Source organism: Vombatus ursinus, unplaced genomic scaffold (assembly GCF_900497805.2).
Source record: "Vombatus ursinus unplaced genomic scaffold, bare-nosed wombat genome assembly UNPS02014943.1, whole genome shotgun sequence".
In the NCBI taxonomy this organism is placed as follows: Eukaryota; Metazoa; Chordata; class Mammalia; order Diprotodontia; family Vombatidae; genus Vombatus; species Vombatus ursinus.
Window position 1 is genome coordinate 273,637 of NW_020954721.1, and position 23,809 is coordinate 297,445.

The following is a 23,809-nucleotide window of genomic DNA, read 5'->3' on the forward strand; positions in this document are numbered from 1 at the left end:
CAATGAAGCCAGGCTCAGAGTGTATGTCCATGTCCAGGAATGGTGGATAGGTCCCAAGCCAGATGCCACAGAGACACATTTGGATTAAAGTACAGCTAAAAATGACAGAATATGATGCTGTAGAGCCCAGCCACCTCCTGAGCTTGCTGCCTGGCTTTGTGGCCTTGAAGGCCAGAATCACAGTGAAAGTTTTAGCTAAAATGGAGGCAATGGCCACTGCGAACACAACTGCAAATGTGGTTTGTCACAAGAGACAAGTGGTGGTGTTAGGATGGCCAAGGAAGAGAAAAGAACAAAGGAAACAGAGGATGAGAAAGAGCAGGAGAGGGTGGCTGAGGCTGCGGTTATTGGCTTTGACTATGGGGGTGTCTCTGTGCTTTATAAAGATTCCAAGGACCACAGCAGTGAGGAGGGAGAAGCAAAGAGCTGCACAGGCCAGGGTCATTCCAAGAGGTTCTTCATAGGCCAGGAAGGTCACTGTCTTGTCAAAGAACCTATCCCTCTCTTTGCTTGGGTACTGATCTTCAGGGCACTGCAGACATTGCTCTCTATCTGTAAACAAACCAACAAAAAAAAAAATAGAATCTTACTACGTCCCATATAAACCATAGTTTTATATCTCTAATAAAGCAAAGTTTTAGTCATTCTCCATAGAACTCACCCTCACGTTTTACTCCTTTGTAGTCAGAACAAGAATTTTATAAGTTTAATAAGATAATCACATATTTCAGTATCTTCATATCTCTGTGTATGAAGAAAATAATGTAGTAAAAGTACTGATTCCCTGTCATTTGTTTACGAAACAAAAATTAAACTGCCTATAACCACATTCCAATATTAAACCACCTATAGTGAGCCCTAAGGGGTTACTTTTGCATAATCATACATTTTCACAATAGAAATGAGACATTCAATTTCTTCTGTCATTTTTTTCTTAGATGAAGGCCACATAATGATGAATTGCATGAAAAAGACTTTTAATGTGTTTGTTTTAAATCAAGATTGTAACTGTGAGTCTTCTGGAGTCTTTATGGTATATGATTCTGCCTACGGAAATCAAACATTGTTCAATTAAAGTAATTTCCATAAAGATTTTTATTTTTTTAAAATCAGAAACAATATCATGCACATATGACAATGGTTCTCTAGTTTCTACGGTTTAGTGAGGATTTGAAATCTGTCTCCTTCATGTTTTTTCACTCACCTCTTTGGAATATAGCCCTAGAAGTGCCATTGCTGGGTCAAACAGTGTACGCATTTTTATAGTCAAAATATCCAAAATTTAAAAAAAAATCTAATCACATGCAGAAAAATGTTTTGACAAAATAAAATGAACATTTATGCTGAAAACCCTACAACACAAATGTAAAGAAGAACTTTTATAATATCACAAAAATACATTAAAAAAACAAATATTGTAGGCAAAGACATATACTAGAATATTTCCAAATAAGTACAGACATAAGGTGGGAATGACAGTTCTACTTCTTATTAATTGTTATAGTTCTGGAAATGGCATTAAGAGCATTAAAGTAAGAGAACGAAATTAAACTATAGTGATAGGTAAAGATTAGGTAAAACTATCTTTATTTTTGAATGATACGATGATTTACTTAGAAAACACAGCAAAGATACTGAACAAGTAAATAGAATCATCAAAGTAGGCTAGGCAAAATAAACTTTCAAAATCTATACTTTTATGTAAGGAAAAGTCCAAGAGGATAAAAGAGAAGAGTAAATCCCATTCCCAATACCTGCAAAGTACGTAAAATATCAAACCATCTATCAAAGTATTCATCATTTTTGCATTAACTCAATTACTCTTTAAAGTAAAGAGTTAAGCTCTTTAAAGAAATAAATGACAGATCAAATAACTGGATAAATATTTTATGTTCCTGGCTTTCCCGTTACAATATAATCAAAATGAAAATAATCGAGGGTTTCCACAAGGCAGAGGTAAAGAGTGATTGCAGTACAGGCCTGGGGGAGAGCTAGCAAATGGAGATGGAACCTCGTGGCAGGTGAGACAAGAACTGACTGAGGAAGTAAAATTTCAAGCTGCTGATCAAGCACTGAAGCAGTGCATGCCAATTACATAATAAATCAGGACCAGGTCTCCTTGGCTTTGATCTTGGACAGCAAATACAGGGGAGACAGATTTTCATTTAGTTTTGGAAAGTCAAGCTATGTTAAGTCAGGACTCTAACATATGCTGGAAAAAATCAGGGAAAGCTGAGTTACATTTCGATTTCAGAAATGTATTAGCTGTGTGATCTTAAGCAAGTTATCTCTCTTTGCCTTAGTTTCCTGATCTACAAAGAGGAAAATCATAATGGCACACAGGGCTCAGGATGTTTGTGAGGATCTAAATGATATGACCATGAAGTGCTTAACACAGTGACTGGCATATGGAAACCCTGGACCATTTTATTTGTATTACATTATAACAGGAAAGTCAGGAGCATAAAATATTTCTCCACTTGTTTAATCTGTTATTTATTTCTTTAAAGAGCTCTTCATAATTGAGTCAACACAAAGATTATAGGTAGGAACTATATAAATGTTTATTATTATTATTACTTCTTCAATTGAATATAATTACATTACAGATTTTTGATGCAGTTAGTATAACATGCCAGAGGCAATGAAGAGATTGGCTAGCTAGGCAATGTGGTGAATAGAATGCTGAGGCTGAAGTCAGTCATTTTCATGGGTTGAAATCTGGCCTCTGAGACTTACTCTCTGTGTGACCCTGGACAAGTCACTTAACTCTGCCTCACTTCCTCATTTGAAAAGTAAACTAGAGAAGGAAATGACAAACCATTCCAGTATCTTTGCCAAGAAAGCCCAAAATGGGATCATAAAGAGTCAGACGTGAATGCAAATCTCAACAATAGAAACAACAATAAGATTAATAATTTTTTTTATGTGGGATAATTTGAAAATGCATTGGGGTGAATTGATATCACCTGACCAGTAATCAGTTTTGTTTCCTGTTCTAAATACATGATATTGCATATGTTATTATTATGTTTCTAAGCACTCTTATATTGTGAAATTTGGGAAATCAAAAATACTGTTAGACAAAAATTTTATATAAGTGATTTTTAAAAACTATTTTACATGTAATTGGGAAAAATAAAATTATATTGGGTGCAAAAATAAATGAATCATTTATATTAAAAAAAATTATTTGGAACCAGACAACAGAGCCCCCTTCTGAGTCACTGTGGGAATATTGCAAATTCCAGAATTTCCAAGAGAAAATCTGTCCAATGACCACAGGAGTACGTGGGATAATTGAGACTTAAGATGATCTAATTAAATGGACATTGAGAATAGGTTACTAGGATAAAAGGAGACTTGATGTTATATAATAGTAATGATCATCATTATATTACTTTCACCTTTTGTTTCACAGTATTTATGTCGGATGAGCTTTCTTAGTTACCTTGGTGACATAAATCTCCCTTCTCAAAATTAGTCCATTGTAGAAGATGTCTGAACAGTTCTGAAAACTTCTGGTTCCACAAATTTCCTCCACAAAATAAAAAAGACAGAACATCATCTCAGAGAGATTGTTGAGCAGCAGCAATAAACAAAAGTCGGGGTAGAGCAGTTGTTATCCTAAGACAACTTGAGAAGACCCCAGGAAAGACCAGAAATCTGAGGGTCAGAGGTTCAACACCTGAGTGAAATACAAACACTTCCACACCAACTCTGAGTAATTGGGAAAAAACCAAACTTTCATAGCTAATCTTTCAGATAGGATGTGACTAGGTTGGAATATTTCTGTGGTGTAGGAAATGATGAGCTGCTTGATTTAGAAGAACACGGAAATACCTGGACTTACATAGGAAGCTGCTCTCTACCTTCAGAGCAAAGCATGACAAGTGGAAATGTGCATAGTATTTTCATGTATATTTGTATGTTTATAGATATGTGTGTGTGTGTACATATATATGTATATATCTGCTTAATTGTATCCTTCTTTAGGGTGGGGGGAAGTGAGGAGGAAAATAAAGTAAAAACTGCACAGCAGAGAACAAAAGACAAAGCTACAAGGAAGCAAAGAAAAGCTGTACATCTTTGAAAAGTCATTTATAGTATTTATTATTTTATATTGAATCCTCCCTTGTGTTCTGCTGTGTACATGGTAATTTTTTTTCTCATTTTCTATTTAAGTTTAAAATAATTTTAAAAATTTCAAAAAAAAGAAAGAAAATTATAGGAAAATTTACTTAAGCTCAGAGCATATTCCAATCACTCCTGGTTATTCCTGCTCAATATACATATATATATATATATATATATATATATATATATATACACACACACACACACATACATACATATGTATATGTATATGTCCATTGTGAGCCACCTAAGTACTTTTATCTGTAGCCTGAATTACATGATTCTGATTATGAACGTATTAAAAAAAAACTTATAGATTTGGCTTAGATAAATGTTCCATGGAGGGAATGGGCTGGCCCCTAGTCCCTAAATCAAAAAAGGAATTGAGGGATTTAAAACATCAAGAGGTTGTGCCAATTGAGTGAACCACATTGACTCCATCTTGTGACTCAGTTCTGGAACTAGCTCAGTTTCCTTTCTATTCAATTATGGGTCTGGTCAATTTCTCTCATGAAAAGACTTTATTCAAGTATGAAAACTGTGAGAAATGCATTGTTTGAGCCTAGGCCTGCATGTCTGGGAAGAGGTACCACTTCTGCCTGCTTTTAGAGACCCTTGACAAAAGACCTATACTATGCTGACAAGAATCCTGGTCATATACACAGGTTTATACAAGGAGTTTTCTCACAATTTTCTATCTCAAGCAACCCATTTGTTTTATCTGAAAACTGGCCCCACCCAGGTCATGCAGTTATTGTTCCCACATTTACTTGATAGTTTACAAGCATCTGAGGGGAGTGGGCCACCACTTTATCTGATTCCAGGGAATTAAATCTGTTTGCCTTCCATCTCCCAACTTAGAAAGTCCCTAATATTTCCACAAATTAGAAATAAATTACCAAATTTTATATCCTAGTAACTAGACAAGTTAACTGCTTTCTTTTAATTAATTGTTTTTTTCTGATTAATTTTTTTAATATATAAAAGTTTTATATCCCCCTGTTTTTGGGGTACAGGGTCAAAGCTGCAAAGACCTGGTCCCAATTTGTTACGAAATTGGCATCATTCATTCCTTAATATGTCACTGTGATCAGAAGTTTGAACCTTTGTTTTCTCAGTCATTTCATCTTTTATCTGGCTCAAACTAAGATGTTACACAGTGCAGTATGAGTGGATCTGAGATTGTTAAGTGGAATCTTGTGTAAAACTGGATGGGTCATGATAAGAGGTGATATTTTATTTTAAAGGTAATAGGAAACCACTGGAGCTTGTTGAACAGGGAAGTGATATAACTAGTGCTTGTAGAACTTCACTTTGGTGGTTTTGTGTACTATGAACAGGTAGGACAGAGACTTGAGGAAGAGAGACAAATGGAAGGCTAGTGTAAAAGTCCAAGTGAAGAACAGAACAAAGTCTCTTATCGCATTAGGGAGGAAAAGAGAAGATGTACCCAAGAAATGTAGAGGAGCTTGAACTAAAACGATGTTCGCAATCGATTGAATAGGAACTTCTCCCCTCGCCAGAAAGAAAGCGATTTCTTCTGGGCTAGAATCAAGGCTTTCATTATGACCTCTTTCAATATCTAATATTTTGATATTACCAAAGAAGACTAGAGTACATGGACATTGAATAAAATTGATTAGGTTCAGTATTATTTCAACTCAGAAAAATATTATTTCTGTAAGTAAAAGTCACTTCAGGTTAAGATTTAAAAAATACAATGTTTATTACTTCAGGAATTTATCTTTTATCTTTAAAAAGCCACCTGTCTGGTTGGAAATCTCCCCATCAGGGCATGGGGTACAGTCAAAGCAGCAGATGGGCTGGCCTTCACGGATTGTCTCCTTGAATCCAGGGCCACAGCTGAGGCTGCATTTGGAACTTGGAGTCTGAATTTCCATCAAAGAGAAAGAGAAACTGTCACTGTTAGAATGACTGCTGAAAGATAGATGCACTGAGATAATGATGATTTCTGACCTCTTCTTTGGAAGGCATTTAGAATAAAGTATTTGTAATTCTGCAGAGCAAAGATGATAAATTTCTCAATAATAGACTTTCTTTCTATATTTCTTTCTTCCATGCCAGATAATCTGTTCCCTGAGGGATGAACTAAACAGATTTTTCACTAGACACAATCTTGATATTTTTTTTAACACCAATCTATTGCTTACACATTTCTCTTCAAGTACCTGATATTAGTATATCTCTAAAGTGCATTTCTTTTTTTCTACGAGTAATCCTGAAACGATTCATTGACCTACTGAGAGGAAATAGTTCCTTAACTTTTTCCCCAAACAAACCCTGTTCTTTGTGTTTTACTAAAGTATCCTGAATTTTTCAGGGATTCATGACTTTAGAAAGGTTAGAATGCAGACTTTATGCTATAATGAACAGTTACACTACAATAAACAGTTCAGCTTGATTAGATCCGATTAAGAATCAGATGAATTGATCGGCTGATCTTATTCTTAGCCTGACATTTGCAGCTTTCACTGGGGACCACTGCAGGGAGTGGGGTGGGATTTATAAAAACACAAAGATAAATGAAACTGTGAAGATTCATACGCTTGACATTGACAGAGGACATACCCACTACATTTAAATTAAACATTTCTAAAATTACTGACGATCCTTGCTGTGAAATAAACTCAGGACAAAATAGTTATATAGTTGCAGGATTCCAGATATTGAATAGCTTTTGGTGCAATAGGTCTCTTTGAGGGGAAAAATTCTCCCTTTCCACTTTATTGTTTTTTTTTTAAACTTCCGCACTTGATCTGGTACATTTCAAAACTTTCATTGTATGAAAAATTCAGATTATTATGTTACCGAGCCAGAAAGAAATGAAGGTGTTACTGAGAAAAGGAAATCAGACGAGTTAAAGTTCTGTCTAACTCAGAACAAAAGAGAAGAGTAATTGAATGCTACCATCCTGTTACAGTCATACATATCCAATGTTGTTGGGGAATTCCCTAGGGCCAATGAAGAAACAGCAGTGTTCTGACCTCTCATAGGCTAATTCACAGAGCTCATATTACTCAGTGGCCCCTTACATGAGAGAAATCTTCAGGCCACTCAATGTCTGCTTCATTAATGCTGAATCTCTGACTCTGAGGGGTCACTTCACCCACTTTCACCAGTGTCTCAGTCTGATCAGGGAAGAATTTAAAATTCAGGATAACATATGTCTCAGCAGCCATCCTGGCTCCATCTCCACATGGTTCATCACTGCCACTATTGACAGAATGGACTTCAGGAAGTGGTGGAGCTGAAGGCAAGATAAGGAATTTCTTAATTATTTGGGAAAGAATATGTGCCCATGTCCCAAGCTTAACTACCAACAAAACAAAAAACAGCTTTGAATTTGGAGCTTTCAAAAATTGTTATTCTCTTTTTTCATATTTTTTTTACTCAGCTTTTCTCAGGATTCTGTACTCTTTTTCTCATTTTTCCTAGGAAAACATGGACAACAGAAGAATAACAAATCCAGTAAACGATCATTTGTTATACATATTGAAGTTACCTCAAAAAGCCATTTCATCTTCACTTCACCAATTCCTGAATTTCTTCTAAATATATCTGATTTTTTTTTAAATTCTGAGGTCTTTTGTTAAAACCTGTGATGGGATGGGAGGAGATTAAGTAAAGGTGTGGGGGACTGACAAAATAAAAGGATGATCTGGGGTGGTGGTAGACAGAAACAAAGCACTGTTGAGGGAAACAGAGAAAAAAAAAGTTGGAGGAAAAACAGGAAGGAAAATAGCATGAAGGGAAATACACATGAATCATAACTGTGAATATGAATGGGACAAGCTTTCCTATACAATGGAAGGATATAAGGAATGGATCAAAAACCAGAATCCTACAATATATTGCTTATAAGAAACACGTGTAAGCAGAGAGATACACAAAGAGTAATGCTGAGAGGCTGGAGGAGAATATCTTAAGCTTCACCTGAAGTTAAAAAAAAAAACAGGGGTAGCAATCCTAATCTCAGATAAAGCAAAAGCAAAAATAGACCCTATTAAAAGAGATAAGGAAGAAAACTGCATCTTATTAAAAGGTGCCATAGACAATGAGGTAATATCAATACTAAAAATATGTGCACCAAATGATATAGCTTCCAAATTCTTTTTTATCAGAATTTTTTTTTACTTATTAAAATTTATTTATATTTAGTTTTCAACTTTCACTTCTACAAATTTTGAGTTCCAAATTTTCTCCCCATATCACCCCACCCTCCACCCCTAGATGGCATGCATTCCGAATACCCCTTCTCCTAATCTGCCCTCCCTTCTATCTCTCCCCCCCTTCTCTTATCCCCTTCCTCTTCTATTTTCCTGTAGGACAGGATAGATTTCTATACCCCATTTCCTGTTATTTCCCATTTGCATGTGAAAGCAATTTTAACATGTTTTTTGTAAAACTTTGGGTTCCAAATTTTCTCCCTCCCTCCCTCCCCACCCACCGTCATTGAAAGGGCAAGCAATTTGATACAGGTTATACATGTGTAGTCATGGAAAACACTTCCATTCTAGTCATGTTGTGAAAAACAAAGTATATTTCCCTTCATCCTATACTGCTCCCCATTTATTCTATTTTTTCTTTTGACCCTGTCCTTTCTTAGAAGTGTTTGCTTCTGATTACCCCCTACCCTCTATCGTCCCCCTGCTCTCTTATCCTCTTCTCCCCACTATTTTCCTGTAGGATAAGATAGATTTCCATACCCAATTGAATGTGTATGCTATTCCCTCCTTAAGCCAAATCCTTTGAGAATAAGATTCACTTATTCCTTCTCACCTTTTCCCATTTTCCTTCCACTGTAAAAGCCTTTTCTTGTGTGTTTTATGAGAGATAAGTTACCCCATTCTACCTCTCCCTTTCTCCTTCTCTCAGTATAATCCTCTCTCACCCCTTAATTTTATTCTCCAGATATCACCCCTTCATCTTCAACTCAACCTGTGCCCTCTATCTATCTATCTACCTATCTATCTGCATATATATAATTTCTTCCCTCCAACTACCCTAATACTGACAAAAGTCTCATGAGGTACAAATATCTTTCCATGCAGGAATGTAAACAGTTCAACCTTAATAAGTCTCTTGTGATTTCTCTTTTCTGTTTACCTCTTCATGTTTCACTTGAGTCTTATATTTGAAAGTCAAATTTTCTATTCAACTCTGGTCTTTCCATCAAGAATGCTTGAAAGTCCCCTATTTCACTGAATGATCATATTTTCCCCTGAAGGATTATGCTCAGCTTTGCTGGGTAGGTGATTCTTGGTTGTAATCCTACCTTCTCTGCCCTCCAGAATATTATATTCCATACCCTCTGTCCCTTAATATAGAAGCTATTAAACCTTGAGTTCTCCTGACTGTATTTCCAAAATATTTGAATTGTTTCTTTCTGGCTGCTTACAATATTTTCTCCTTGACTGGGAAGCTCTGGAATTTAGCTACAATATTCCTAGGAGTATTCCTTTGAGGATCTCTTTCAGGAGGTGATCAGTGAATTCTTTCCATTTCTATTTTGCCCTCTGGTTCTAAAATATCAGGGCAGTTTTCCTCGAAAATTTCTTGAAAGATGATATCTAGGCTCTTTTTTTATCATGACTTTCAGATAGTCAAATAATTTTTAAATTATCTCTTCTGGATCTATTTTCCAGGTCAGTGACTTTTCTTTTTTTTTAATTAATTGATTTTGACTTATCAACAATCACTTCAATATGCTTTTGATTTTAAAATTTTTCTCCCCCTCCCTCCCCACCACCCTCCCCAAGACAGTTCACAATCTGATATAGGCTATACATATACATTCCTATTAAACATATTTTCATGTTAGTGATGTTGTAAGTAAGAATTAGAACCACTAGGAGGAACCACCAGAAAGAGGAAACAAAACTCAACAGAAGAAAAAAAATAGCAAATAGTATGCTTCGATCTGCATTCAAACTCCATAGTTCTTTCTTTGCATGTGGATAGCAATTTCCATCATGAGGCCTTTGGAGATGTCTTAGATTCTTGTATTGCTGGGAAGGGTTAAGTCTATCAATATTAGTCATTGCACAACATGGCTGTTATTGTGTACAACGTTCTTCTGGTTTTGCTCACTTCACTAAGCATCAAACCATATAAATCTTTCCATGTTTTTCTGAGGTCAGCCTGTTCATCTTTTCTTATACCACAATAGTATGCCATTAATTTCATATTCAACCATTCCCCAATTGATGGGCATCCTCTCGCTTTCCAATTCTTGGTCACCACAAAAAGAACTGCTATAAATATTTCTGCACGTGTGAGTCCTTTTCCCATTTGTATGATCTCTCTGGGATATAGCCCTGGAAGTGCTATTGCTGAGTCAAAGGGTATGCACATTTTGATATCCCTTTGGGCATAGTTCCAAATTGCTCTAAAAATGATTGGATCATTTCACAATTCCACCAACAATGCATTAGTGTTCCAATTTTCCCACATCTTCTCCAACACTTATCATTTTATTGTTTTTCATGTTGGCCAATCTGATAGGTGTGATGTGGTATCTCAGAGTTGTTTTGATTTCCATTTCTCCAATCAATAGTAATTTGGAGCATTTTTTCTTTTCTTTTCCTTCTTTTTTTTTTAATAGGCAATTGGCTTTAAGTGACTTCCCCAGGGTCACACAGCTAGTAAGAGTCAAGTGTTTGGTCTGAGGCTGGATTTGAACTCAGGTCCTCCTGACTTCAGGGCCGGTGCTCTATCCACTGTGCCACCTAGCTGCCCCTAGAGCATTTTTTCATATGACTATAGATGGCTTTAATTTCTTCATCTGAGTACTGTCTGTTCATATCCTTTGACCATTTATCAATTGGGAATGACTTGTATTCTTATAAGTTTGACTTGATTCTCTATTTATTTTAGAAATGAGGCCCTTATCAGACACACTGGTTGTAAAATTATTTCCCAATTTTCTACTTTCCTTCTTATCTTGGCTTCATTGGCTTTCTTTGTGCAAAAACTTTTCAATCTAATGTAATAAGAGTTATCTATTTTGCATTTCATAATGTTCTTTATCTCCTATTTGGTCATGAATTCTTCTGTTCTCCATAAATCTGATAATTAAACTATTCCTTGCTCTCACAGTTTGCTTACAGTATCAGCCTTTATATATAAAGCATGAACCCATTTTGACTTTATTTTGATATATGGTGTGAGATTTTGATCTATGCCTAGATTTTGCCATACTCTTTTCCAATTTTCCCAGCAGTTTTTGTCAAAGAATGGGTTCTTATCCCAGAAGCTGAAGTCTTTGGGTTTATCAAATAATAGATTACTATAGTCATTGACTACTGTGTCTTGCATACTTAACCTATTCCACTGATCCACCGCTCTATTTCTTAGCCCGTACCAAGCAGTTGTGATGATTGCTGCTTTATAATACAATTTAAGATCTTGAATGGCTAGGCCACCTTCCCCTGCATTTCTCTTCATTAGTTCCCTTGCTATTCTGAACCCTTTGTTCTTCCAAATGAATTTTGTTATTATTTTTTCTAACTGTGTAAAATAATGTTTGGTAATTTGATTGGTATGACACTGAATAAGTAAATTAGCTTAGGTAAAATTGTTATTTTTATTATATTAGCTTGGCCTACCCATGAGCAACTGATGTTTTTCCAATTGTTTAGATCTGACTTTATTTGTGTGAAAAATGTTTTGTAATTGTGTTCGTATAGTTTCTGGGTTTGTTTCTATAGGTAGACTCTTAAATATTTTATAATGTGTACAGTAAGTTTAAATGGAATTTCTCTTTTTATCTCTTGCTATTGGGCTTTGTTGGTAATATATACTTATGCCAATGATTAATGTGGGTTTATTTTATAGCCTGCAATTTTGCTAAAATTGTGTATTATCTGAAGTAGTTTTTTACTTGATTATCTAGGATTCTCTAAGTATATCATCATGCCATCTGCAAAATGTGATAGCTTTGTTTCTTCTTTGCTTATTCTATTGCCTTCAATTTCTTTTTCTTCTCTTATTGCTAAAGCTAACGTTTCCAGTACGATATTGAACAACAGTGGTGATAATGGACATCCTTGTTTCACCTCGATCTTATTGGAAATGTTTCTGGCTTGTCCTCATACCCTGTGGTTTCTGTTAGTTTTGGTGTTGATATGATCAATTATGCTGATAGTTTTCCCTAATATTGAACCAGGCCTGCATTCATGGTATAAATTCTACCTGATCATAATGTGGTATTCTTCAGACAAGCTGCTATAATATATTTGCTAATATTTTGTTTAAAATTTTTGCATGTATATTCTTTAGAGAAATTGGTCTATAATTCTCTTTCTCTCTTTTGACTCTTCCCAGTGTAGGTATCAGCATCATATTTGTATCATAAAAATAATTTGGTAAGACTCTTTCTTCACCCATTTTCCCAAATGGTCTATATAGTATTGGAATTAGCTGTTCTTTAAATGTTTGATAGAAGTGACTTGAAAATACATCTGGTCCTGGAGATTTTTTCCTAGGGAGTTCATCAATGGCTTGTTCAATTTCTTTTTCTGAGATGGGATTATTTAAGTATTTTACTTCCTCTTCTGTTAATCTGGCAATTTATATTTTTTGTAAATATTCCTCCATTTCACTAAGATTGTGAAATTCATTGGCATACAGTTGGACAGCATAGTTCCTAATTATTGTTTTAATTTCCTCTTCCTTGGTGGTGAATTCACCCTTTTCATTCTTGATACTTGTGGCTTGGTTTTCCTCTTTCTTTTTCTTAAATTAACCAGTGGTTTATCTATTCTATTTTTTTCAAAAAAGCAGCTGTTAGTTTTATTTATTAGTTCAATAGTTTTCTTAATTTCTATTTTCTTAATTTTTCCTTTGGTTTTCAATATTTCCAATTTGGTGTTTAATTGAGGATTTTTAATTTGTTCTTTTTCTTATTTTTTAGTTGTATGCCCAATTCATTAATCTCTTCTTTTTCTATTTTATTTATGTAAGCATTTAAAGATATAAAAGTTCCCCTAAGAACTGCTTTCGCTGCATCCCATAAGTTTTGATATTTTTTCTCATTATTGTCATTCTCTTGAATGAAGTTATTGATGGTTTCTATGATTTGGGGTTTGACCCAATCATTTTTTAGGATTAAATTATTTAGTTTCCAATTATTTTTTGTCTATCTTTCCAAGGCCCATTATTACATATGATTTTTATCACATCATGATCTGAAAAGGATGTATTTAATATTTCTACCCTTCTGCATTGAATTGTGAGGTTTTTATGCCCTAGTACATTGTCAGTTTTTGTGTATGTGCCATGTATCACCTTTCTATCCCCATTCAGTTTTCTCCAGAGGTCTATCATACCTAACTTTTCTAACATTCTATTCAGCTCCTTAACTTCTTTCTTGTTCATTTTGTGGTTAGATTTATCTAGTTCAGGGAGGGGAAGGTTGAGGTCCACCACTAGTATAATTTTGCTGTCTATTTCTTTCTGTAACTCCCTGAACTTCTCCTCTAAGAATTTGGATGCTATACCATTTGGTGCATATATGTTTAATGATATTACTTCACTGTCTATGGTGCCTTTTAGCAGAATATAGCTTCCTTCCTTATCTCTTTTGATAACATGTATTTTTGCTTTTGCTTTGTCTGAGGTCAGGATTGATATTCCTGCTTTTTTTTTTTTACTTCAGCTAAAGCATAATATATTCTGCTCCATCTTTTTATCTTTACCCTGTGTGTGTCACTCTTTTTCAAATGTTTCCTGTAAACAACATATTGTAGGATTATGGTTTTTAATCCATATTGCTATCTGCTTTTGTTTTATGGGAGAGTTCATCCCATTCACATTCACAGTTATGATTACTATCTTTGTTTTTCTCTTCATCCCCCCCCCATGCTTTTCTTTCTCCTTTCTCCTTTTCCCCCTACATTAATGTTTTGCTTTTTTGAGTCTGGGACCGAGCTTCTCTCTCACCTCACTCACAGACTTTTCCCACTGACCTTCTAAGTTGTCATTGGCGTTTGTGGGTTGAGAAGTCTGGAAACTTCCACAGCTGCCCACATTAATCCTCTGAGGCCTGTTCCAGGGTCACTGAGGCCTGTTTTGCCTGTATGCCCATGCCAAACTGCATTCCTCTCCCAGCCAGGCATGATAGACCTTTCTAATCACCCGTCCCACTTGGTTATAATATGCCTATAAGTTTTCTTCCTGTGATTTCTTTCAGGTGGCAATACAGTGGATTTTTTTTTCTGTTTCTGCTTCGCCTTTTTTTGTTTTAGGACTTCAAGACAATTTTCTTGGACAAGTTATTGTAATGTTGTATCAAGATTATTTTTAATCATATTTTTAAAGTAGTATGACCATCCTTATATTATTTCTCCTTCATGTCCATATCAGTTGTTTTTCTGAAGAGAAGTTTCACTTTCTCTTTGATTTTTTTCTTTCTTTTGATTTTGTTTTATGATTTCTTCATGTCTTAGAATATCATTAGTGTATCCTTGCCCAATTCTTGTGTTCAAGGAATTATTTTCTTTCTTAAGGTTTAGATTATCTATTTAAACAAATGCTAAAAAAGCTGTTGACAAAATACAGCACCTATTCATTTGTAGAACATGGGAATGAATTGAGCTTTCCTTAAAATGATAAATAGTGTCTATATAAAACCATCATCAAACATTATCTGTAATGGAAATAAGCTAGAAGCCTTCTCAATAACAACAGGAGTGAAGCAGGCATGCTGATTGCCACCATTATTGTTTAATATGGTGCTAGAAATGTTAGGTATAGCAATAAGAGAAGAAAAAAATGAAGGAGTGAAAATAGACAAGGAGAAAACAAAACTATCATTCAGATAAATGATAGAGAATTTTCTCTTTGCAGAATCCTAGAAAATCAAATAAAAAACTACTTGGAATAATTAAGAACTTTAATGAAGTTATAGGATATAAAATAAACCCACATAAATCATCAGGATCTCTACATATTTATAAACAAGCCCAGCAGCAAAGGATAGGAAAATAAATTCCATTTAAAATAACTATACACAATATAAAATACTTAGGAGTCTACCTGCCAAGACAAACTCAGAAACTTTGTGAACACAATTACACAACACCTTTCACACAAATAAAGTCAAATCTAAAAAATATGGAAAAAATATCAATTGCTCATGAGTAGGCCCAGCCAATATAATCAAAATGAGAAATCTACCAAAATTAATTTACATATTGTCTTATTTCAATTTAAGTATGAAAAAACAATATTTTGTAGAGAAAGAAAAATTAACAACAAAATTCATCTGGAAGAACAAGACGTCAAGAGTATTAAGGCAATTTATGAAAAAAAAAAAATCAAGGGAGGTGGCCTAGCCGTACCAGATCTCAAACTATATTATAAGGTGGTAACCATCAAAACTATCTGGTACTGGCCAAGAAACAGAGTGGTGGGCTAGTGAACTAGATAAGGTACACAAAACACAGTAGAAAATGACCATGGTAGCACACCATTTGATAAACCCAAAGATCCCAGGTTCTGGGATTAGAACTCACTATTTGACAAAAACTACTGGGAAGAGTGAAAAAAAATATGGCAGAAATTAGGTATAAACCAACATCTCACACCCTATACCATGATAAGGTCAAAATAGGTCCATGATTTAAACATGATGGGTGATAAACTAAGTAAATTAGGAGAGCAAGGAATAGTTTACCTGCCAAATTTTTGGAGAAAGGAATAATCTACAACCAAACAAGATTTAGAGAGCATTATGAAATGTGAAATTGATAATTTTGATTACATTAAATTAAAAAGGTTTTGCACAAACCAAACCAGTACAACCAAGATTCAGAGGAAAGCATAAAGTTAGTAAACAATTATTACAGCAAGTGTCTCTGATAAAGGTATCATTTTTCAATTATATAGAGAACTGAGTCAAATTTATAAGAATACAAGTCATTCCCAAGTGATAGTCAAAGGATATTCAAGGCACATCTGAGATGAAGAAATCAAAGCTATTTATAGTCATATGAAAAAATGCTTTAAATCCCTATTAGAGAAAAGGAAATTAAAACAACTCTGAGGTAGAATCTCCTACCTATAGATTGGCTAATATGAGAAAAGGAAAATGATGAAGGTTGGAGGGATGCTGGAAAATTGGGGCTAGTGTATGGTTGGTGGAGTTATGAACTGATCCAAACATTTTGGAGAGCTGTTTAGAGCTATGCTCAAAGGGCAATCAAATTGAGCATACAATTTGATCCAGCAATACCACTCCTACATTTGTATCCCAAAGAGGTCACAAAAAAGGAAAAAGGACATCCATGTACAAAAATATTTATAGCATATCTTTGTGTTGAAGCAAAGAAGTGGAACTTTAGGGGATGGAAGTGATGCGAGAAATGACAGGCAGGAGAATTTCAAAAAAATATGGAAAGACTTACATGAACTGATAGGAAGTGAAGTTAGCAGAACAAGGAGAACATTGTACATAGTCTCAGCAACATTTTGCAATGACCAACTATGATTGACTTAGCTCTTCTCAGCTATACAATGATCTAAGAAAATTCCAAAAGAGTCATGATGGAAAATAGTATCCACATCCAGAGAAGGAAGTGATTTAGTCTAGCACATTGAAGCATCCTGTTTTCACTTTATTTTTACATGGTTCTTTTTGGCCTCTTTCTTCTTTCACAACATGACTAATATGAAAATATGTTTTACATGATTACTATCAAATTGCTAATTGTCTTAGAAGGAGTTATTGAGGGAAAGAAGAAGATAATTTGGAACTCAAAATCTGTTAAGAAAAAGAATGTTAAAAGTATCTTGCCATATAATTGGGAAAAAATGAAATACATTTAAAATGTGTATCAAAAATGAAGTCCAACATGAATTAAAAAAAAAAGAATGTGGTGGAGTAGATTTTCCTTGTCATCTAACTAAATAAAAGAACACTGTCAAGTTAAATCATTAAGAGTTATCTATTGTGCAGAGCCATGATGGCAGAGTATCAGTAGCAAAACAGCAAAATTCTTTCAATATTCTGTTCCTAACCCTCATCAAATCAAGTTATGGAGAAGCGTAGCCAAGAAAAGGTCATGGTGAGGTATTTTTTCACCTCAAGACCACTTAGAGGGCTGGAAGGAGAAGTCTGTGACACTTACACTGTGCCCGGGACCAGAGGGGACATGGTGGCAATGGAAGCACTGGTCATTGGAGGCAGCTCTAACAGAAGCTGCAGCAGCTTCAGCATCTTGGTCCAAAGACATTTAAGAGAAGAGCACTAGCACTTGAGGCTGTAGAAGAGTAGGAGACGTGGTCACAGTTCAGAAGCTGAGAGAAGTGTTTGTGCCTGAAGGTGAAGGAGATGGGAAGCGCTTACTGGGTAAAGACCAGCTGTTATACAAGGAGAGAAGTGATTACATCTCTCCCTGAAAACTACCATCTTGGAAGCACTAATAACAGGGAAACATCCAGAACTGAGTATGAAAATAGCTTCATGAAATGGCCTGACCCTTAAGACAGTGCCACTACACTTACCTCAAGAGCAGAGTCCAACTTAGAGCTAAAGTTCAAGATTAAGTAATAGACTGGGAAAATGAGCAAACAATAACAACAACAAAACGAATCTGACCACAAAAAGCTTCCATAGTGGCATCAAGAACACACTCGAAAGAAGACAACAATGTAAAAACAGCTATAAGCAAAACTTCAAAGAGAAATTTAAACTAGGCTTATCCTTAACAAGAATTCCTGGAAAAGTTAAAGAAAGAAATAGGAATGGTAGAAGGGCAATTGGGAAAAAGAAATTAGTGGGATACAAAAAAAAACAGCAAGGTAATAGAGAGAAAAATATAGTGAAAAATAACTTAAGAACGGAATTGGCCAAATAGTAAAGAAGCAAAATCACTAAAATAAAAAAAAAATCACTAAAGTAAATAATTCTGTAACAAACAGAATTATTCAAGGAGCCAAGGTGGTGGACTAAAGGGAGGGAAATGCCTGAGCTGTGCTAAATTACCCTCCAAATAACATTAAAATAACAACTCTGAATGAATTCTGGAGAGGTAGAATCGACAAAATGATCGGGTGAACATTTTTTAAACTCAAGATAAACTCAAGAGTAAAGTTTTGTGTTACGTAAGTGGGAGTGGAGTGCAATTCAATGCAGGTTACCCCCAGGAGCCAGTAAAAAGGATTAGACCCCATTCTCAGGCCAGCGGCTCTCTTCAAAAAAAAAAAAAAAAATCTGTACACATGACACACTCCTAAGTTTAACATTCATTATTAACGTTTTTCTCTATCATTTTCTTAAGTTAGGCCATCTACAAAAAATAAATCAATCCTTTTTTTATAGCTAAGAAAAATCTATTGTACAAGTTTTCCAGGTTTCAAAGACAAATACGCTAGGAGCACTAGGAGCAGAAGCAGCAGCAGTAGGAATAGTAACAGTAGTAGTAGCAGTAGTACTAGCCATGGTAGTAGTAGCAGCAGCAGCAATAGTAGTAAAAGTAGTAGCCATAGTAAAAGTAGAAGTAGTTGCTATATTTTCATTGTTGTTATATAATTGTACATTATATTATATAGTTTATACTTTTATATGTTACATGATTGCGATATATAATTAGTTTTCATTTTTAGATGCTAACTATAACATTTTTAAATTAAAACTAGCATTTGTATAGTAACCTCTATAGTATTGTGTTAGGCAATTTAACAATATCACTCCCTTTTATCCTTGTAACAACCCTGAGAGGTGGATGTTATTATTGTCACCATATTATAATTGATGAAACTGAGACAAAGAATTATGTGACCCGACCGAGGTCACTTAGCTATTGAATTTCTGATGCAATATTTTAATTGAGCTCTTCCTGTCTCTAGAAACAGCACTCAGTCAACTACCAGAATTGTCTGATTCTTAAGAGAGAAAATAAAAATATCCAAGAGACAAAGGGCAGGAGATTCCCACTCTGATTTATGAGCACAGACCCACAACATCAAATGCCTTCAGAAACTTTACTTATTTGAATCAATGATTGGCCCTTAGATTATATTTGTACCTGCCCTAGGCTGACTGTACTTTGCCTTTCCAATTTGTTAACTGAGTGCCTCATTTTGTTACCTGGGAGATGGCTTGCAGGGATCTCAAAATCTCATTGAAATCCAGACAAAAGACCTCAATATGTGCCGTTTTATTTATTCTATTGCAAAATTTCTTTTCTGGAAGGCAAAACAAGAAAATAATAATTGAGCAGTCATTTTTCATTTTTCCAGCTACCCAGAGATGTATCATCTGTTCTTCAATCATCCTCTTCCAAGAATTTAAAATCTACAAAAAATATAACTTTTTCTATTTACCTCATTTTCCTCTGCAGACTCTGATCTTTAGTTCTCTTGGCAATATCCTTATAGCACTATTTCATGTTTTGTCTGAAACATCTATTGCCTGTCCATTCTTCCTTTTCTTGTACATATGATATACACATCTACTTTGGTACTGGAATTTCTGTGCATGATCATTGGCCTATACAAGCAAGTTCTTTTTTTCTTCCTCATTAATATCATTTCTCTTTGTGACTCCCGAATTTCTCTCTTGGGAAGTTCTATCTATCCTGGGATAGAACTTCATACCACAGAAATGATCATTAATTGAGATTTTAAAAATAGATTGTCTCTGAATCCAGACTGCTTATCATTTTGTAGCCAGATTTCCTCTCTTGTTCTCAGAACTCTACTGGGCTATGGTCACTCCCTATGCACACAATTTTCTAACATTGACAATACATCAACCAGTTACTCTATCAAGTGGGAATAATATCTAGCACACAATTTCCATTAAGGTGTTCCTCTACCTTTTAAAAATGAATGCTTCATTGAAACAAGTATACCCATGTACAAATATCAAATATACTAATCAGAAAATAGCTTTTGACAGAAGTTAAAGCAAAATTTATTGATTAGAAATCCCTTAAAGTACCATGGCATCTGCAGGATCATGGCACAGGGCACTCTAAAGGCCATAAATTGAGGCAAATTTAATGAAACTCCTGCCACATGGAATTCATAATCAGAGAAATGTATATAAGGAAGAAGAGCAACAATTTCACCAAGATTACTTTAAAAGAGTTGAAAGAAATGGCTATTATCTGAGGTAATTTCATCATTTTTACCCAGAATACAATTTAATCACAAATGAAAAAAAAACAGCAAAAAATTCGGGAATAAAAGGTAGTACTGAAATCTTAGGTCATTGCTATATCATCTGTATTTCTGATATCTAGTCATTGAATGATGTGAATAGGCTGTGTTAAGTCTAAGTGTGGAAGAGAAATGTTACCTTCCAAGAAACAGCTGGGTTTGCTCCAAATTCTATTGTCTCTTTTGTCTCAGTCTGTAGAATTTGGTGGAGAGCCTGGGCGACTAAATATACTCTGTTCCATTATGCATATGTCTAAATATACAGGGGGTACATTTACCAAGGGCAATCGTTCTTGGCATAAAGGACCTATCATTTTTGCAGGTCTGTTTTTTGAAAGTTTACAGCTGAAGACTAACTTCCAGAAAGTCTTTAGGAAAATATCTTCAGGGTTCACCCTGGGATTCAAGCTTCTTAGGAAATCTGTGAAACCAGGAACCTCAATCTTGGAAGGAGAAAATATTATTGTTCCATGATAATGGTTAATTATTTCATAATTAGAACCTACAGAAAAGTCTCAGGAAGAGGTAGTGACCAACATCTTCCCATACAGTACAAAATCAATCATTGCGATAGAAAATTCTTGAAAAGACTCTGTATCTCCATAAATGAAAATCACATTTGATGATGATGCAATGATCCTGAAAAAGAGTTTAAAACTTCACTATTTTCAATGTCAAAGATTGTGGGAACACTTTCCTTAAAAGCCACACACAGACCATTCCTGACCATTTCCTCTTTCATCTCACTGAAGAAATACTACCCTCTTGGGTTATCAGAAAAAACCAGCCCAACCCAAATCCAGTCAAAATGTAACATCAATTGGATGACTGCAAGATGCAGAGTGGATTTCCTGCTGCCCATCTGATAGACATAAGGATACTGGACCTTATCATGCAGGAGAAGATCAAATGGGCCATAGCTGATCTAAATGAAAATACAGAAGAAATAAATGTAATGGTGATTTAAGTTCCTTCCGGGTACAAATATTTCCTCCTTTACATGTGTATCTCAAGCAACTATCAGGGGATTATACATAGCGAGTGCTAAATAAATGCTCATTTCTTTGTTTTTGCTCTGTAAATATAGTATTTTTTTTCAACCTCATGCAAGGACAATTTTAAACATTCATTTTTTGTATATAAAGTTTTGAGTTCCAAATGTTCTACCTCACTCCCACCCAATATTCCTTGCTAAGACAGTAAGCAATTTGATATAGGTTATGTATGTGCAATCATGTAAAACATGTTTCCATATTAGTCATGTTGTGAAAGAAGAACAGAAAAAAAAATGAAGAAAAGTGAAAATAGTATGTTTCAATTTGCCTTTAGACTCTATCAGTTTGTTTGTTTGTTTGTTTTCTGGATGCAGATAGCATTTTTGATCATGAGTCTTTTGGTTCATTGCATTGATGAGAAGAGCTAAATCAATCATTGTTTTTCTTTTCAATGTACTTTCATGTACTTCATATTTTTAAAAAAAATACAAAGTAAAAATTTAGTAATAATTGCACTTATGTAGTGATTTAAGGTTTACAAAGTGCTTTACAAATCTCTTATTTTATCATCCCAACAATCCTGGAAGATAAGTGTTATTATTATTCCCATTTTGCAGATGATGAAACTGAGCTAGCAAGAGGTTAAGTGACTCGAACCAGGGCCACACAGCTGGCAACTCCTTGAGACCAGATTTGAACATGGATTTTCCTGACTCCAGAAGCAGTGCTCTATCCACTGGGCCATTTATTTTTTTTTTTTTGAGTTCTCTATATATTTTATTTTTATTTTTATTTTATTTTATCTATACATTTTTAAAATTTCACATCCACAAGATTTTGAGTTCCAAATTTTCTTCCCATCTCATCCCTCCTCCAATGCCGAGATAGCATGCATTCTGAATACCCTTTCCCCTAATCTGCCCTCCTTTCTGTCCCCCCACCCTTCTCTTATCTCCTTCCTCTTCTATTTTCCTGTGGGGCAGGATAGATTTCTATATCCCATTGCCTGTATATCTTATTTCCCAGTTGCATTGGAAAACAATTTTTAACATTTGTTTTTAAAACTTTTGGTTCCTAATTTTCTCCCTTCCTCCCTCCCCACCCATCCTCATTGAGAAGACAAGCAACTCGATACAGGCTATACTTGTGTAGTCGTGCAAAGCACTTCCATAGCAGTCATGCCATGGAAAACTAACTATATTTCCTTCCATCCTATCCTGCCCCCCATTTATTCTATTCTTTCTTTTGACCCTGTCCCTCCTCAGAAGTGTTTGCTTCTGATTACTATCTCCCCCAATCTGTCCTCCCTTCTGTCATCCCTCTGCTCTCTTAGCCACTTCCTCCCTATTTTCCTGTAGAATTTGAAAGCTTTCCATACCCAATTGAATGTGTATTTTATTCCCTCCTTAAGCCAGATCCAATGAGAATAAGATTCACTCATTCTCTCTTACCTTCCCTCACTCACCTTTCACTGTAAAAGCATTTTCTTGTCTGTTTTATGTGAAATAATTTACCCCATTCTACCTCTCCATTTCTCCTTCTCCCAGTATAATCCTCTCTCATCCCTTAATTTTATTTTCCAGATATCACCCATTCATCTTCAACTCACCCTATGCTCTCTATCTATGTATCTATCTATCTATTTATCTATCTATATCTATATCTATAGATCTCTCTCTCTCTCTCTCTCTCTCTCTCTCTCTCTCTATGCATTCCCCCCAATTGCTTTAATGCTGACAAAGGTCTCCTGAGTAACAAATATCATCTTTCCAAGCAGGAATTAAACAACTCAACCTTAATAAGCTCCTTATGATTATTCTATCCTGTTTACCTCTTCATGCTTCACTTGAGTCTTGTATTTGACAGTCAAATTTTCTATTCAGCTCTGTTCTTTTCATCAAGAATGTTTGGAAGTCCTCTTATTTCACTGACTGTCCATATTTTCCGCTGAAGAATTATACTCAGTTTTGTTAGGTAGGTGATTCTTGTTTGTAATCCTATCTCCTTTGACCTCCAGAATATTATTGTATTCCAAGCCCTTCAGTCCCTTAATGTAGAAGCTGTTAAATCCTGTGGTATCCTGATTGTGTTTTAATGATACTTGAATTGTTTCTTTATGGCTGCTTGCAATATTTTCTCCTTGACCTGGGAACTCTAGAATTTGGGTATAATATTCCTGGAATTTTCCTGGGAGTTTTCCTTTGGGGATCTCTTTCAGGAGGTGATAGGTGGATTCTTTCTATTTTGCCTTCTGGTTCTAAAATATCAGGGTAGTTTTTTCTTGATAATTTCTTGAAAGATGATGTCTAAGGCTCTTTTTTTTTTAATCATGACTTTCAGATAGTCCAATAATTTTTAAATTCTCTCTCCTGGATCTATTTTCCACATCAGTTGTTTTTCCAATGAGATATTTCACATTGTTTCCTATTTTTTTTTCATTCTTTTGGTTTTGTTTTACAGTGTCTTGGTTTCTCATAAAGTCACTAGCT

At 35.0% G+C, this 23,809-nt stretch overlaps 1 pseudogene; it reads right to left on the minus strand.

Moving 5' to 3' along the window:
* Nucleotides 1-23,809, minus strand: part of LOC114029961 — a 70,132-nt pseudogene that overhangs the window by 3,831 nt on the left and 42,492 nt on the right.